Source organism: Lynx rufus, unplaced genomic scaffold (genome assembly GCF_022079265.1).
Source record: "Lynx rufus isolate CCGP_SWC_20201006 ecotype Redwood Valley unplaced genomic scaffold, mLynRuf1.p SCAF_5, whole genome shotgun sequence".
Classification (NCBI taxonomy): Eukaryota; Metazoa; Chordata; class Mammalia; order Carnivora; family Felidae; genus Lynx; species Lynx rufus.
This window is the reverse complement of record NW_025814867.1, coordinates 61421-75222: the sequence shown is the minus strand read 5'-3', so window position 1 is coordinate 75222 and position 13802 is coordinate 61421.

The following is a 13802-nucleotide window of genomic DNA, read 5'->3' as shown; positions in this document are numbered from 1 at the left end:
TTCTTTTCCTCTTGTACTGATTGCTTTTAGCACACTCAGTTATTTTCAGATTCTCCATCCAGTTCGATACTCTGTAGAATCCCCATTTTTTATTTAAGAAACCTCCAGCCTCCTGCTCTGGTCTGTCCTTGATGTTTTCCTGCCCACTGTTTTCTTGTTATACTAGGCTTCATTGAGTTCTGAATTGTACATGTTGCTGTTTGTATTTCACTGCAGTGTATCTTCAGGTCATTTGCCAAGAAAGAGTATATGAAAGACAAAATGTTGAGTGCTTAATATATCGTAAACATCTTTCTCTGCCCTCAAGTTTGATTGGTGCTTTGGCTCTGAAATTCTACATGGAAAAATTTCCCCACAAGTTTGTGGAGTCTTATTCCTGTCAGATTCTTATTTCTTTGACAATCAATAAATACTATTTGTATTACTGTGGTCTGTTCCCCTACCCCCATGTCCGGAAGCTTTTAAAGTCTCCTCTTTATTCTTGGTGCACTCAATTCCCCAATGTACTCAGTGGAATTTTTCAATCTAGCAACTCAGGTATTTTTATTCTTGGAAATGTTCTTGTGTTACCCCTTTCCATGTATTTATTTTTCCTGTTTTTACTCTTTCTGGAATTCCTGTCAATCAAATGTAGGACCTTGTGGGTTGATCCTAAACTATTTTCTGTGTTATTTCCATTTCCTTGTTTTGTGCTATTTTCTTGGAGAGTACCTTCATTATTTTTCAACCTGCCTAGTGAATTTCTTATTTTGGCAATAATTAATTTCTAAAAAGTCTTTTCTGTTCTTTTTTTGTAGCATACTATTCTCATTTTAGAGATACCTCTCAAATCTGTTCTGATGAGAAGGTTTCTAATTAAAGGTTTCTCTGTCATCTGATATCTCACCCTTTCATGCCCTTGACCCTGGATCCTTTTTCTCTTTGTTTCTCTTATTTACTCTCATTGGAGACTTTCCTCAAATATGTTGTGCTTCTTAATGACACACACAAAAGTATCAAAAGTCCAATTGAGACCTCTGTGTGTTCGAGTGGAGAGCGAGCTCTTTCCCTGGAAACCTCTAAATTCCAGAATGCTGAAATCTTTTTTCTGGGGCTCATCTGCTGCCTTAGCAGGAAATCCTCTGATATTTTTGTCTGGGGTTTGGATGCTATAAGTGTTTCTCTAGGAATGGGAGAGAAGAGAATCAAGTGTTATTCTAGACCTTCAGTTAATGCCCTTATTTTTAGCCTCACTTCTTCCTCCTTAATGTACCTGAGATTTCCAAGTCCCAGATTGTTTTGGGGCTTGGCAGGGTAGATCTGCTACCTCCTTCCATTGTATTGCCCTCAGCAAGTATCTCAAGCTGTTAATCTGTCCATGCAACTTTCTCAGTTACCAGTTCATCCATTTTACATCTTATAGAAATTTATTTGCCTTATCCCATCATTATTTATACATTTTAAACCATTTTAATCCATTATCATTTTAGGGGAAGTTAAACCATTTAAAAAGAACGTTGAAATTCTTTGCTATAGTATACTACCACTTAGCTATCTGAAAAATGAATATTTTGACACTTATATACTTGTCAGTGTTATTATTTTACAAAAAATGGAAACAACCCAAGTGACTAACAATAGGGGAGTGATTAAATTATGATACGATGAAATAATATGCACCCACTAAAATATTCAGAAGACGGTTTAGTGATATAAAATGTTTATGATATTAAATGGAAAATGCTAAGTACCAAATTAAGTGGTGGAAACAGCCCAGTTTTCTTAAATATACATGCATAGAAAAGACTGAAAGAAAATAAGTACACTGGTGATTAACAGTGGTTAAATCTTACTATGTTGTCTCTTTTTTCTATAATAAGCCCTTACTCTTATCACCAGGAGGGAAAAGGCAAATAAAAAAGATCATGGCTTGTACAGAGTAGTGAGGCATTTTGAGGGACTGTGATCGTGGGGAGCAGCAGAATAAGGGACTGGGGAACAAAGTGCCCAGTTACCGATGACTTCATGCCAGGTGAAGGAGTTCAGTCAGGGAATATATGTAACCTCAGTGTTTGTGACGGCCACTTGTGGCTGGACGGTGGTGAGGGGAGAAAGGAATCCTGGAGACCATACAGATAGCTTTTGTCAGACTCCAAGGGAGATTCTGACCCAGGCAGTGGCAGGGGGCCAGAGGAGAAGGGACAGGTGGAATAAGCAGGCCTTAGGGGTATGAAAGATCAAGCAGCAAATCCCCAATCCAGAAATCAGCCTCCACACCCTGGTGAAACATGACTTGTGACAAATGGGGCCTGACCCAGACTTGAGAAGCCCTGGTTTCCTTGTGCCTCTCTGGGGCCACCGTGTGTTCACAGTGGTTAATACTTCTGTGGTGTTGGGTGGGGATTTGGGGGAGGCAACCCAAGTCCTAGCAGGCTAGTAGTAAGGTAGTAACCACCTCCTTAGTTGAGGGGTTCCTGTGTGGGAAGCTAAATGCCAGATGTTCTTTAATTCATTTAGTCCTTACCTGAGGAGAGAAGTTTTCTTATAATCCCCGTTTTCAAAGCCAGTAGTCACGGTCAGGGTTAGAATAGCTCTGAGGCCAAACAAACCCTGTGTCGCTTTCTCCCAAGCTGCTTTCTCAGTGTCCCTCCAGAGACCCTTCTCATCAAAAGTACAAAAGCAAACAATGAAGAGTAAGTCCTCCAAGCCCAGAGTACCCCAGGTTATCAGTACCCTGGAGATAACTTTAAAATTTCGTGACCCTTCATACAGAGTCCATGCATTAACAATCATATGTATCCCCCTCTGAAACACAAACAGGAGCTTAGGATACGCACTTTTTTCATTTAGTGTGTCGTGGAGATGATTATATATTAGCCTATAAGATCTACCTCATTCTTTTTTTCTTTGCCATGTGATACTGAATAGTATGGTTGTACCATGACTCATGTAGCAGTGTCCTGTTGGTAGTCGTGTAGGTTCTTTTCTATCTTTTGCTTTACAAACAATGCCATGCTGATTATCCCAGCACACCATCTTCTGTGTGTGACTTTGTTTGCAAGGTAAATTGGTAAAGAGTATAGGTACGTTTGGTATTTTGATAGAAATTACAAATGTGGTTCCCAGTATGTGTATGAAAATGCCCATTTCTGTGAGTCTTATATAAAAGTATTGTTTTCTGGTCTGGTAAGTGAAAAATGCTCTCATGTTTTATTTTTCACTCAGTTATGAGTGAAACTGGATATCGTTTTAGGTGTTTAAAAAGTTTTTCTTTTTTCTGTGATTTGCTTGTTCATATTCTTTAACAGTTTTGTGTTGGGTTGTTGATCCTTTTAAGAATTGGTTTATATAGACTCTGCTGTAGTAAAGAAATTACTTAACTGCCATATGTGTTGCAGATATTACCCAGTTTATAGTTAGTCCTTTAATTTTTATGGTTTGGATATTTAAGATGTAAAGTCAAATCATAGATTTCTCCTCTTCAAATTTTACATTCTCCCATGATTTTGCCTAGTCCTTTGAGTTAGGTCATTTGAAATTCATTTTGGAGTAACAGGACTGAATTGGGTTGTGGCCTCACCCCCTGTCCCTTTTCCTCTGGATCAAACAGGAGGAACCAGCTGGGAGAACCATAAAGATGAAGACCCCTCCTGTTTTCTTAGAGCTGCTAGGTGAAAGCCTACAGCCCCATACTTCTGCCCTGGTGGGTACACTTCAGAGACCCGGCCCTGAGGTCCACGCTGGGCCCAAAGGTGCTGCCTCCTTGCACTCTGGTTAATGGAGGGCAGAGGTCACGGGAGGGGGTGGCATGGGGAGGAGGTGCTGAAGGTAGGGAAGGAGAGGCCATATTCATGTGCAAGGGAGAGGAAGGACCTTGCAGTAGTCCTGCGCTGGGAGGGGCATGTTGAAGAGAAAGTGAAGGGTGGGCTGCAGCCTAAGGTCATCGAGGTGATAGAATAGTCTGCAACTGGGGTGAGGGGAATAGAGGCGAGGGCCAGCTGGGGAGAATCAGCAATGGATGGAAAGAGCAAAGACATGGAGGAGGTGGTGGGCAGGGAAAGAGGTGGCGTGGGGGTTTGGGGGTGGGTGGTTGGAAAAAAGAGAGTCTCAGTCCAGGGCAAGCAAAGTTGATTTCTCTGGCCTTGGGTGGGTGGGGCAGGAATCAGGCCATACCACTGGGGACAAGATGATTCTCTCAAATGCATTCTCTAGAATGCCTCTCACTTACCTGGAACCCAGGACAAATTCCTAACCTCTCCTAACATAAGTCTTCCCTCCACTTCTTCCAAGATGAGTGTGAGGCTGGGGTAAATGAGGGATTTGAAAAGGCATTGTAACCAGTAGAAGGTTGCTTGGCTGCACAAGCCTGGCATGTTCCTGTTGGAGGACAGCATGGCATGGAAAAACAAGCCTTACCTGAGTGGCCAAACAATTTTACTTTAATAGTTAAGCATAGAATGCAGTTCACACTGACAGCCTTTTGCATAGGTGTCAATGCGAGGAGTCCTTGAGCAGTCTTTTTGTTGTTGTTGTTGTTGCTTCCTGGTAGTGGTGGGCCCTGAGCTAGGCAGAGACTAGAGCCAGCAAAGGGCTCAGCCAAGCATAATCTGGCCCTTGGAGCTGAGCCGGATTCCCCATCACTGCTGCTGGAAGAGTTGTTCCAAATTTAGCAAAGCTTAGAGAGTAATAAGCAGAGACCTTGGTTGATGAGAGGACAGAAAATGAGGAAAGATGTGAAGTCCTAACTCAGGTACCAGAAAAGAAGTACAATGGAGTCCAAGGTGCCACTCTCTGCTGAGGAAGAAGCCAGATGGTTCTGAGGCCAGAAGGAGCTATAAGAAGATAGATAGCTCAGGAAGTAAGTCTGGCAGGGTCTGGACCTTAAGCAAGAGCAGAATGATGGTCCCTGGTCCCTGACAACTATGGGGCTGAAGTGCTTTCCAGAGGTTGGGGTACGCTAGAGCACCTTTCTTTCCTAACATCTTCCTGGGCACCACCGGGCCTTTGGAATAATAGGTGCCCACTGTCATAGGCTGTGTTCAGGCAGATGACACTCCTGGGATGGGCCACATCTCTGGTGAAGAATGTTTATTGTCCTTTTAGGTGACACTCTCTGAGCCCAAAGAAACTACCATCAGGTGCAAATCAGGGCTTCTCTGCTGTCACTTGGGGTTGAAAGAATGTAATACACACAAATGAGGACAACCTGAACGTGGAGGAGTGCTGGGCCCATGGCTCTGGACTTAAGAACACCACCACCACAGCTGAGGGTGGACATTTTTCAATGGAGTTAAGTTGTCCACAACTGAAAGTGAGAAGTAGAAAGATGGGCTTGCCCTAAAAGAGGGTGGTTAAAGGATCAGGGGCTGCTGGGGTATGGGTGAGACTCATCTGGTCTTCTCATAAGCCATTCTTTGTTTCCTGGTGAGGCCTGGACCCTTGATATGTAAGCCCAGATGCATGGGGCTCAGTTTTTTATTAACTTATTGTCCAAGTGGCTAGTTAGTATCAAAAGCCGTGCACCAAGCATCTATGAGGGGCTTTTCAGGACCTGCTCTGCCTCTGACCAGTTGAGTCACCTCAGGGAAGTCACAAAACTTTTGAGTCAGTTTTCTCACCTGTCTTGATGAAGCAGCATTTCCTACCCTGCTAGCTTCACAGGGTGGTGTGCATCAAAGGAGACTGCACCAGGATAGGGCTCTAAACTGTTCAGTCATATATAGTATTGCTGTGAGTATTAAGTAGGCTGAACTCCTTGTCCAAGAATAGAAGGTATGCTCTTTGGGAGGGATGCATCAGTGAGCTGTATGGTGCTTGTATCCCCTCCTGGAGTTGACTCTTTGGTATATGTCTTTTTTGCCTTCCAGTCCCAAACCTTCCCAGAAAGTTTACCATGTCCCATTGCCCAGCCAGGGAAGGGGAGAACATTTCATATTTAGCCTTAACTTCTCCATGCCAAATGTAGGCTTTTCTCTGGCATTTCTTTCCAGGTCTCAGACTCAGCCTGGCAACAGTAGCATAAGATCTCGGAGAAAGCCACCCAAGAGCAAGGCCAAGGCCGCCTCTGCCTTGAGCCTTCTGAGGCCACCTGCTGCCCTGCCTGGGACCCATCTGGTTCCTGCGCTGAGGGCCACTGCTGGGACTGAAGTGGGGAATGTTAGGCTGGGTAAGGCTGCTTTCCACTGGCGTTGGCCACCACCTCTCTGAAATGAGTGTGGTACTCTGATACTCTTAACTGTGTGGGCCTCTTGGGACTCAGGCTTCATGGCCTGGCCTTTCCAAAAAGCTGCCAAACAGGGTGCATGTGTCACCAGAAAGGCTGTTTCCCCCCTGGCCAGTTAGCAAATATCTCTTTGAGAATTACATGAATGTGCTGAGCTGTCAGTGGAAGAAAGTACCAGAGAATGTGGCCCACAGCTCTGTGAGCAGACCTGGCTCTAGAAGCCAGTCCAGGCTGGAGGCCACAGGACTTGTGTTTACCAGATACTGTCAGCCCATTATGGCATCATGATTTCACATTGATTAGACAGGTTGCTTTCCTGGGCCACAAACCCAAATGCTTTATAATAACCCCAGTAAACAAAGAATCTGTTACAGCAGTTTTTCACCCCTTGCTTAGTGGTGACAGCCTGGCAGGCATAGTGGCCCCCAGGATGACTTTCACTCCAAGGCTGGTCATTCAGAGCCTTCCTGAGCATTTCACCAGATGTGCACTAGTATTGAGTTTTCTGGGGCCCAAAGGAGGCAGGACAGAAGCACTCTTTACCTCCTGTCACTTCTGAGGGCAGAGACTGTTCCCCCAGCATTGTGTTCTCACAAACACTTGCCACAAGTACACCAGGTAAAGAAAGGTATAGACATAATAGCATTAGGCTGCTGCCCTGCAGAAACTCAGCCTAGTTGGGAACCTGGGATGGACACATGGGAAAGAGAAACCTAGTTCACCAAAATATATTGAGGCCACTGTGAAACAAATGGGGATGTATGGCAGAGATGGTCAAAAGTAGAGGAGGGGGCAGTCACTGAGAACTGTGGGAATGGGGGTCAATGAAGACTCCCTGAAAGAGGTGTGACCTGAGCCAGGGCCAAATGATGGGTGGGTAGATGGCTAGGTGGGTGTGTGAATAGATCTTAGATGGGTGGAGAGTGGATTAATGGATGGATAGATGGGTGGGTGAATGGATGGATGAATAGTTATGGTAAGTAGACAAGGATTGGGTGCTCCAGGCCATGAGGAATATGAAAGAAAAGACACAAATACAGGAAATCTTTCTTGGAGAGCATGGGTATGACCAGAAAACTCGGGGAAGTTGATAAAGAGAATAGAGAATGGGATATAAGATCAAACTGAGGGCTAGGACTGGAATGAGGCAGACCCTAGCCATCTCTGTCCTTGGAACAGTTATCTGCTCTTTGAGACTATGCTCAAAACAGAGAGGTCACACCTTTCTGGGTGTTGTGCTTGAGTCTTTCTCTTCATGCTCTCCTGTGCCCAAAGAGAGGAGCATTGGCTGCTCTCCTAAGGAGCTTCCTTAGCATTTTCACATCCCCTTGCTTCTCTAGCCATTTTGGAAGCGTAAGTTTGTGTGCCTTCTGGACTTCTCATTTCCTGTAGTTTTGGGGTAGAAAGGGAGCTTTGTGTGTACCTGCCCAACACTTTGGAGGATCAGATTCTCTTCTGTCTCTTCCTCCCTAGACTAAGCCTATGGGTTGTGAGGCTGGGGATCTACACCTCTCTGCCTCTTCCATTGCTAGGCCTCAGCACCCTTCCTTCACATAGTACCCTTCCCTCCATGTAGCACCCTTGTTCTCCCTTGTCTCCTTGATCTCATGGGTCCCTGAGTTTTCTCTCAGGAGTTCTTTTCCTGTCTCTTTGGCTAGCAAGGGGACCTGGCCAAGCTCCTTGACCTCCAGAAACCTGTTTTCCATATCCAAGCCCTTCTCTGACCACCCACTTGCTGCTTTGGCCAGTTCCCAAGACACTCTCTGTGTCTCTTCTCCTGGCTTAGCAGTCTGTAGTTGTAGGCATTGCCTTCCCTCAGCAAATGTCTAGTGGCAGTACTATTCCTGCCTCCTCCCCAGAATGCATGCTTTCCTTTACTGCCCTTTTTTTCTCATTTTTCTTTACCCATACTCCAAAACCATGGTGCACGTATAAGAAAATTATGAATTTAAGTACTCTGCTCCCCCACTTTCGATGTTTCAGGAGGCTCACTGGTGTAATACTTGTGGCCTTTCTCTGGCTTGGCATTCATTCTTGTCCCAGGACAAACACGGATTGGATTTGATTGCTGAGTTTGGAAAAGAAACTGACTTTGAGAAGGCCAGTCCTCTTCTCTCTCGTTGTCCAGTCTGTGCACAGAGACTGTGCATTTGCCCTCTTCCTCTTTGCTGCAGGTGCTACAGGAGCAAATCCATGGTAGTCCAGGGTGCTTAATGCTCTCCAGTCCTGGGATTTAGTGTTAGTAACCCCACTTGCTGGCAGCTGTCAGCCACATTTGCCAATATCAGCTTTCCAGTAGTAAAGATTATATATTGGTCTCCCCATATCTTATTTCTCTAGTGGAAAATTACATTAATAGCTAATATATAGCACATTAATTAATTTAGTTCTTACAATGTTGGCATGAAAGAGGTATTAGCGTTAACCCATTCTAAAGATAGGCACAGAGAGGTCAAGTAACTAAATGGTCATGGCTGAGGCAGGAATTGGCTTCATGGAGTCTGGCCTCAGAGACCACACTGTTGGACTCAGTACTATATTGCCCCTTAAAGGGGGATGTTATTTATTGGGTTTCTTCAAGTCCCAATATAGTCTCCTTTCCTATCCTGAGTATAAAGCTGTATTTTTATTTGTTTATGTTATAGATTATTTATTTTTGTCCTCTATGTTTTGTCCAGATATTGAGACCAAAGTTAAGAAGGAGAATGTGGTTCTGAAACACAGTGAATCTAAAGGGAGAATTCTCTGGAAGACTCCAGGGTGAAATTTCCAGAGGTCTGTGCATTTGGGGAAGTCAGAGGAGGCAGCAGCAGGAGGGCAGAGCATTCTGAACAGCCTGAAGACAAGCAAGTCAGTCAAGATGAGCCAAGCACCAGCCAGGCCCCAGCAAAAGAAGAGAAAATGCTTCCCAGGAGAGAGAGAGGCCGCAACTATATGGGACTCAGGGGATGTGATTGCAGTGCCAGTCCGGCAGCCCCCAGTAAAAATCTCTGTTCATGTGCTGAGTTTGACAAGGCATTTGGCTAGAGCTCCACCCTAATTATAGACCAGAGAATCTATACCTGGAGAAGCAGTACAGGTGTAGGGAGTATGGGAAGGCCTATGCTTGCAGCTCCCACCATATCCAGCCACCAGAAGGTGCACGTGGGGGAGAAGCCCTTGTCTGCAACATGCAGTAAGGCCTTAAGCCAGGGCTGAAGCCTCATCATGCACCAGGGCATGCACATGGTGGGGAAGCCCTATGAGTACCCAGAGTGCAGCAAGGCTTTCACCTGCAGCTCCTACCTCCTGGTGCACCACACAAGTGAGAGGCCCTAATGATGCACACAGTAAAGGAAGGCCTTTGGCCAGAGCTCCCACCTCATCTTTCAACAAACTACTCATGCCCAGAAGAAACACCAGCCAGCCTCGCTGGTCAGAGCCTACCCAGTGTGATGGAGTCAAGGTTTCAGGTCCAACACTGGATCTAACTAAGAGGAAGCTGAGCCCTTGTCATCAGGCTTGCTTTTTGCCAGGTGCTGCAAATAAGGCTGAGGCAGGTTCCCATGAAGACCTTCATTGTTTTTGGAGACGGATGTACACACACATAAACAGAAATCACTGGAGGACATTAGAAACAAGACATCATTAAATGCTGAGATGTGTGCCGAGAAATCAAGGTCCACATGGAGGGCGTGCTGATGCGGCCTTATGGGAGAATGGGTTTGGCACTGGGTTGATGGGGAGGAGCCCAGGGTGGGTGGATATGGGGTTACTGGGACAAGCTTGGTTGCATATGGGGAGGTAGGAAGACTCGGGTCAAAAACCCTGATGTGTGGATGGTGCAAAGCAAGGTCAAGCCCCTCCCCATAGGATTTGGCTTCCTACCCCAGTGTGACCTTGTGCAAGCCACTGAGGAGGCTGAGCATCATTTACCACGGTCCAATGTAGGAGTTGGATGCTAGGGGCTTTGAGCTAGCTTCTCACTTTGACACCTGTGGTTTCCAGAGGTATGAAATGTTTGTCAGAATGGGGACTAGTGGAGAGGGAGGTGTGGGAGGATAAAGCTGGTGGTGACTCAGGGTAGACTGGTTAAGAAAAGAGGAAAAGGGGACCACATGGAAGGCAGCAAGGGAAATCTGTTTAGTTTGGGCTGAAGGAGCTCCCAGTTCTCTCTTTAGTTAGTGTCCATTCAGCCCTAAGCTGAGTGTGCTAAGGAATCCACATGAGAGAGACCTGGTCCTTAAGAATGAAGTCCCGCAGGGGAAGTAAGAACAACACAAGTCAGAACGTGCTGGTGGCAGGACAGCCAAGGATCATTGTGGGAAGTTGAGGGGTGAGTGGAGGGTGAAGAAAGCAGACTTGAAGGGTGGGTAGGATTTCAAAACTTGATGGTGGAGGAGTTCCTATTAGAAGGATTTGTTGGAAAGCAAGGAGTATGTGGGGATGCTGTGTATGGTCTTGGCTTGAGACACAAAGATGGCATGTCAGTTGTGCTCTGGATGCTTGGAAATGCTTGTTCTTTGTGAGTTGGAGTCTAGGAGTCTGAAATCCTTTCCAGCATTAGCTCCTTTTGTAGTGTGGAGGTTTTATGGACAAAGAAAGTGTCTGTGCTTCCACTGTCACTAAGCAGTGTTTAGCATGAAATGCTGATGGTGCATAATCTAGTAAACAATCCAGTATGCCTGATGTTTTGGTTGCCAGCAATATCATGGAGCCCTTCAGGCAGCAGGGAGTTTCATAAAGGCTGATTTACAGAGGCATGGCAGGGGATGGTGACACACCAGATACCAGCAACAGCTGGAGCCTGTGTCACTCCTAGCTTGAAGGCACTAGAGAAGAAATGTGTGTGAGCCAGGGGAAAGACCTTTCCCCAGGAGTTATGGTTATAGGAGGATGGCCACTACCAGAGTCATGGTGTCAGAGCAGGAAGGGAGCAGACATGAGTACCCCATCCCTTTCTACTTCCTCCCTCTGACCTAGTGGTGCCTCCTACCAGGACCAGGAAGCTGGAGGTAAGATAAAGGGAATCAGGTTAATGCCATCTACTGGGACCTGTGCCCCAGGGCAGAGACGCAGAGGATGGATGTGGGGTACAGATAAGAATAAGCAGCACTGAGTAGAAAGAATTATAGAAGAAGCCTTCCAATGGCATGAAAAGGGATCTAAACCCAGGCCCAGAGTCTGGGCTCTGGACACCAGGAGGGGACTTGCCTCATTTTGGAGTGAGTCAGTGAGGAGGGAAATGTCAGGCAGAACAACAATCAAAACATCCCAATATCCCTGGTTTGGAGAGGGTGCCTGAGGTCCTCCTGGTGAACAGAGGTGGGGATGTCTGGGTATTGGTGGGGGGGGGGGGGGGGTCCTTGGGTGGAAAGCACATTTTCCTGTGCAACTGTGCCCTCTATGTGGACAGTTTTTAAAAAGGTCCTTGATGCTTTCCAGAGCACACAGTCTCTTTGGGACTCTCACTGATTCCTCACACTCCCGTCTTTCAAGAGGCTCTATTTAGTTCCCCATCTCTAGTCCTTTCAGTCTGACATCTCCCTTGGCCTGTTAAGCTCCATGAGAAAGAATTGCTAGCATTTCATGTGGCTAAAGCCCCCAAACACCTGCCTCTGCCACATCCCGATCTGTTTTCCTCCCCAAGATATTCCTTTCCTCTCTGGGTTAATGGTGGTGGTGCTCTAAGCACTTGGGATAAGATTTCTGGAATCACTTCTCTCTCCTTGCTCTGCACACTCAACTAGTCATCATATTCTGATAGACACACAGGTCACCTCCAGCGGGTCTCTCCCATGGCTGCCTCCACTGTTCAGGTCTGTGCTTGACTATCATGCCTACCACCTCTGCACATTGCTCCCCTACTATGGTGCACATTCTTTTTTTTTTTTTTTTAATTTTTTTTTTCCAACGTTTATTTATTTTTGGGACAGAGAGAGACAGAGCATGAATGGGGGAGGGGCAGAGAGAGAGGGAGACACAGAATCGGAAACAGGCTCCAGGCTCTGAGCCATCAGCCCAGAGCCTGACGTGGGGCTCGAACTCCCGGACCACGAGATCGTGACCTGGCTGAAGTCGGACGCTTAACCGACTGCGCCACCCAGGCGCCCCTGGTGCACATTCTTTAAACAAGGGGAAGGGTAGGAATTGTTTGGGGAGAGCTGTTAAGAGCCTCAGAGGTCATATCAACAACTAGGAACTAATGCCAGGAGTGACTGAAGAAACCCATACCTCCAAACCATGCCTAATCTATGGCCCTTGATGGCAATTCATACCAGTTAAAGGCAGGGTGTGAACTCAGGCAGTGTACTTATGTCCTTCTTTGACTTCTTTGAACTGGTTGTAATATTGGTTCCCTCATTATTAGCAGGTGGAACAAAATCTTTAATGATTTTACCTTTTTTTTTTTTTGGTTTTGTTTTTAATTATATTTAACCAACCTCTCCTAAATTCCTTTGTGGACTGTTGGAAGTAAGCCTTATCCAAACCAGCAAAACCCAAGGCATGGCTGAGTGGACACTGACCCCTGTCCATCTGCGGTAGACTATATAGCTATTGTTTTTCTTGCCTAATGCACTTTCTCATTCCCTTCTGGTAACAGACTCTGTACCCTGCTCATGGGGGAAGTACATGCTCCTGTTCTGGCCAGTGGCAATACCTCATTCTCTTGGCAACTGTACTTGATTCATAGGGTAGCGTGGTGCATAAATATGATCAATCAGAATTCTGTTCCTGGGAATAAAGAATTGCTGGGGAAAAAAGTTTGGTTGGTTTCTACATTGCCTTATCATAGGCTCCCTATAAAAGAGTCTGAGGCAAAGCTTACATTGGAAGATGCAACCCCAGGGAAGTAAGAGAAAAGGAAAAAAGGTAAGTCATGTGGAGATGAAGAAAAAGTAAATTCAAGGTAATGTTTTATTAAGCTGGCTCCAAGAAAACCCAGCTGGTTGTACAGTCTTTTAGAAGAACCTTGCAGAACTACCAGGTCTGGGACAGTCTGTCAGGTAGGGGTGGGAAGACAGGAATGGAGTTTATCTGCTAGCTCTTGTCTCTCAGTGAAGTTCACCAAAGGGACATCAAGTCCCTCACACTGCAGGGTTTTATTTCTTGGTCTCTCGGCAGTTGTTGAGGAAGCTAAATCTTGGATCCCATAGTGTGACAGTCTATGTCACAAGTGGTGGAAGGACGCATCCCAGGTTGAGTTGGACTGGAACTGGGGAGTGTGTCTTGTCTTGGGTGCTGAGAGTTCTGGTTCTTATGGATTTTGAGTTCTCTCAATACACTCCTACTTCCATCGTCCAAGAACTAGCTCAGCCCCTGTTGTATACCAGGCATTATTCTAGGTGTTGGGGATACAGCAACAAGCAAAACTGTCTCTGCCCTCCTGAACTTAACTTCTAATACACTGGGCAGACTAACAAATGAAAAGGTAACATGTAAAATGGTGATAGGTACTATGGAGAAAATAAAAGAGAAAGAAGATAAGTGTTGGGCCCAGGTGTGCTATTATAAGAGCACGAAGAAAATAATTTCTGATAAGATGGTTTTGTGTGTGTGTGTGTGTATGTATGTATGTATGTATGTATGTATGTGTGTTTCTGTCTGGCCCTGCATGCTC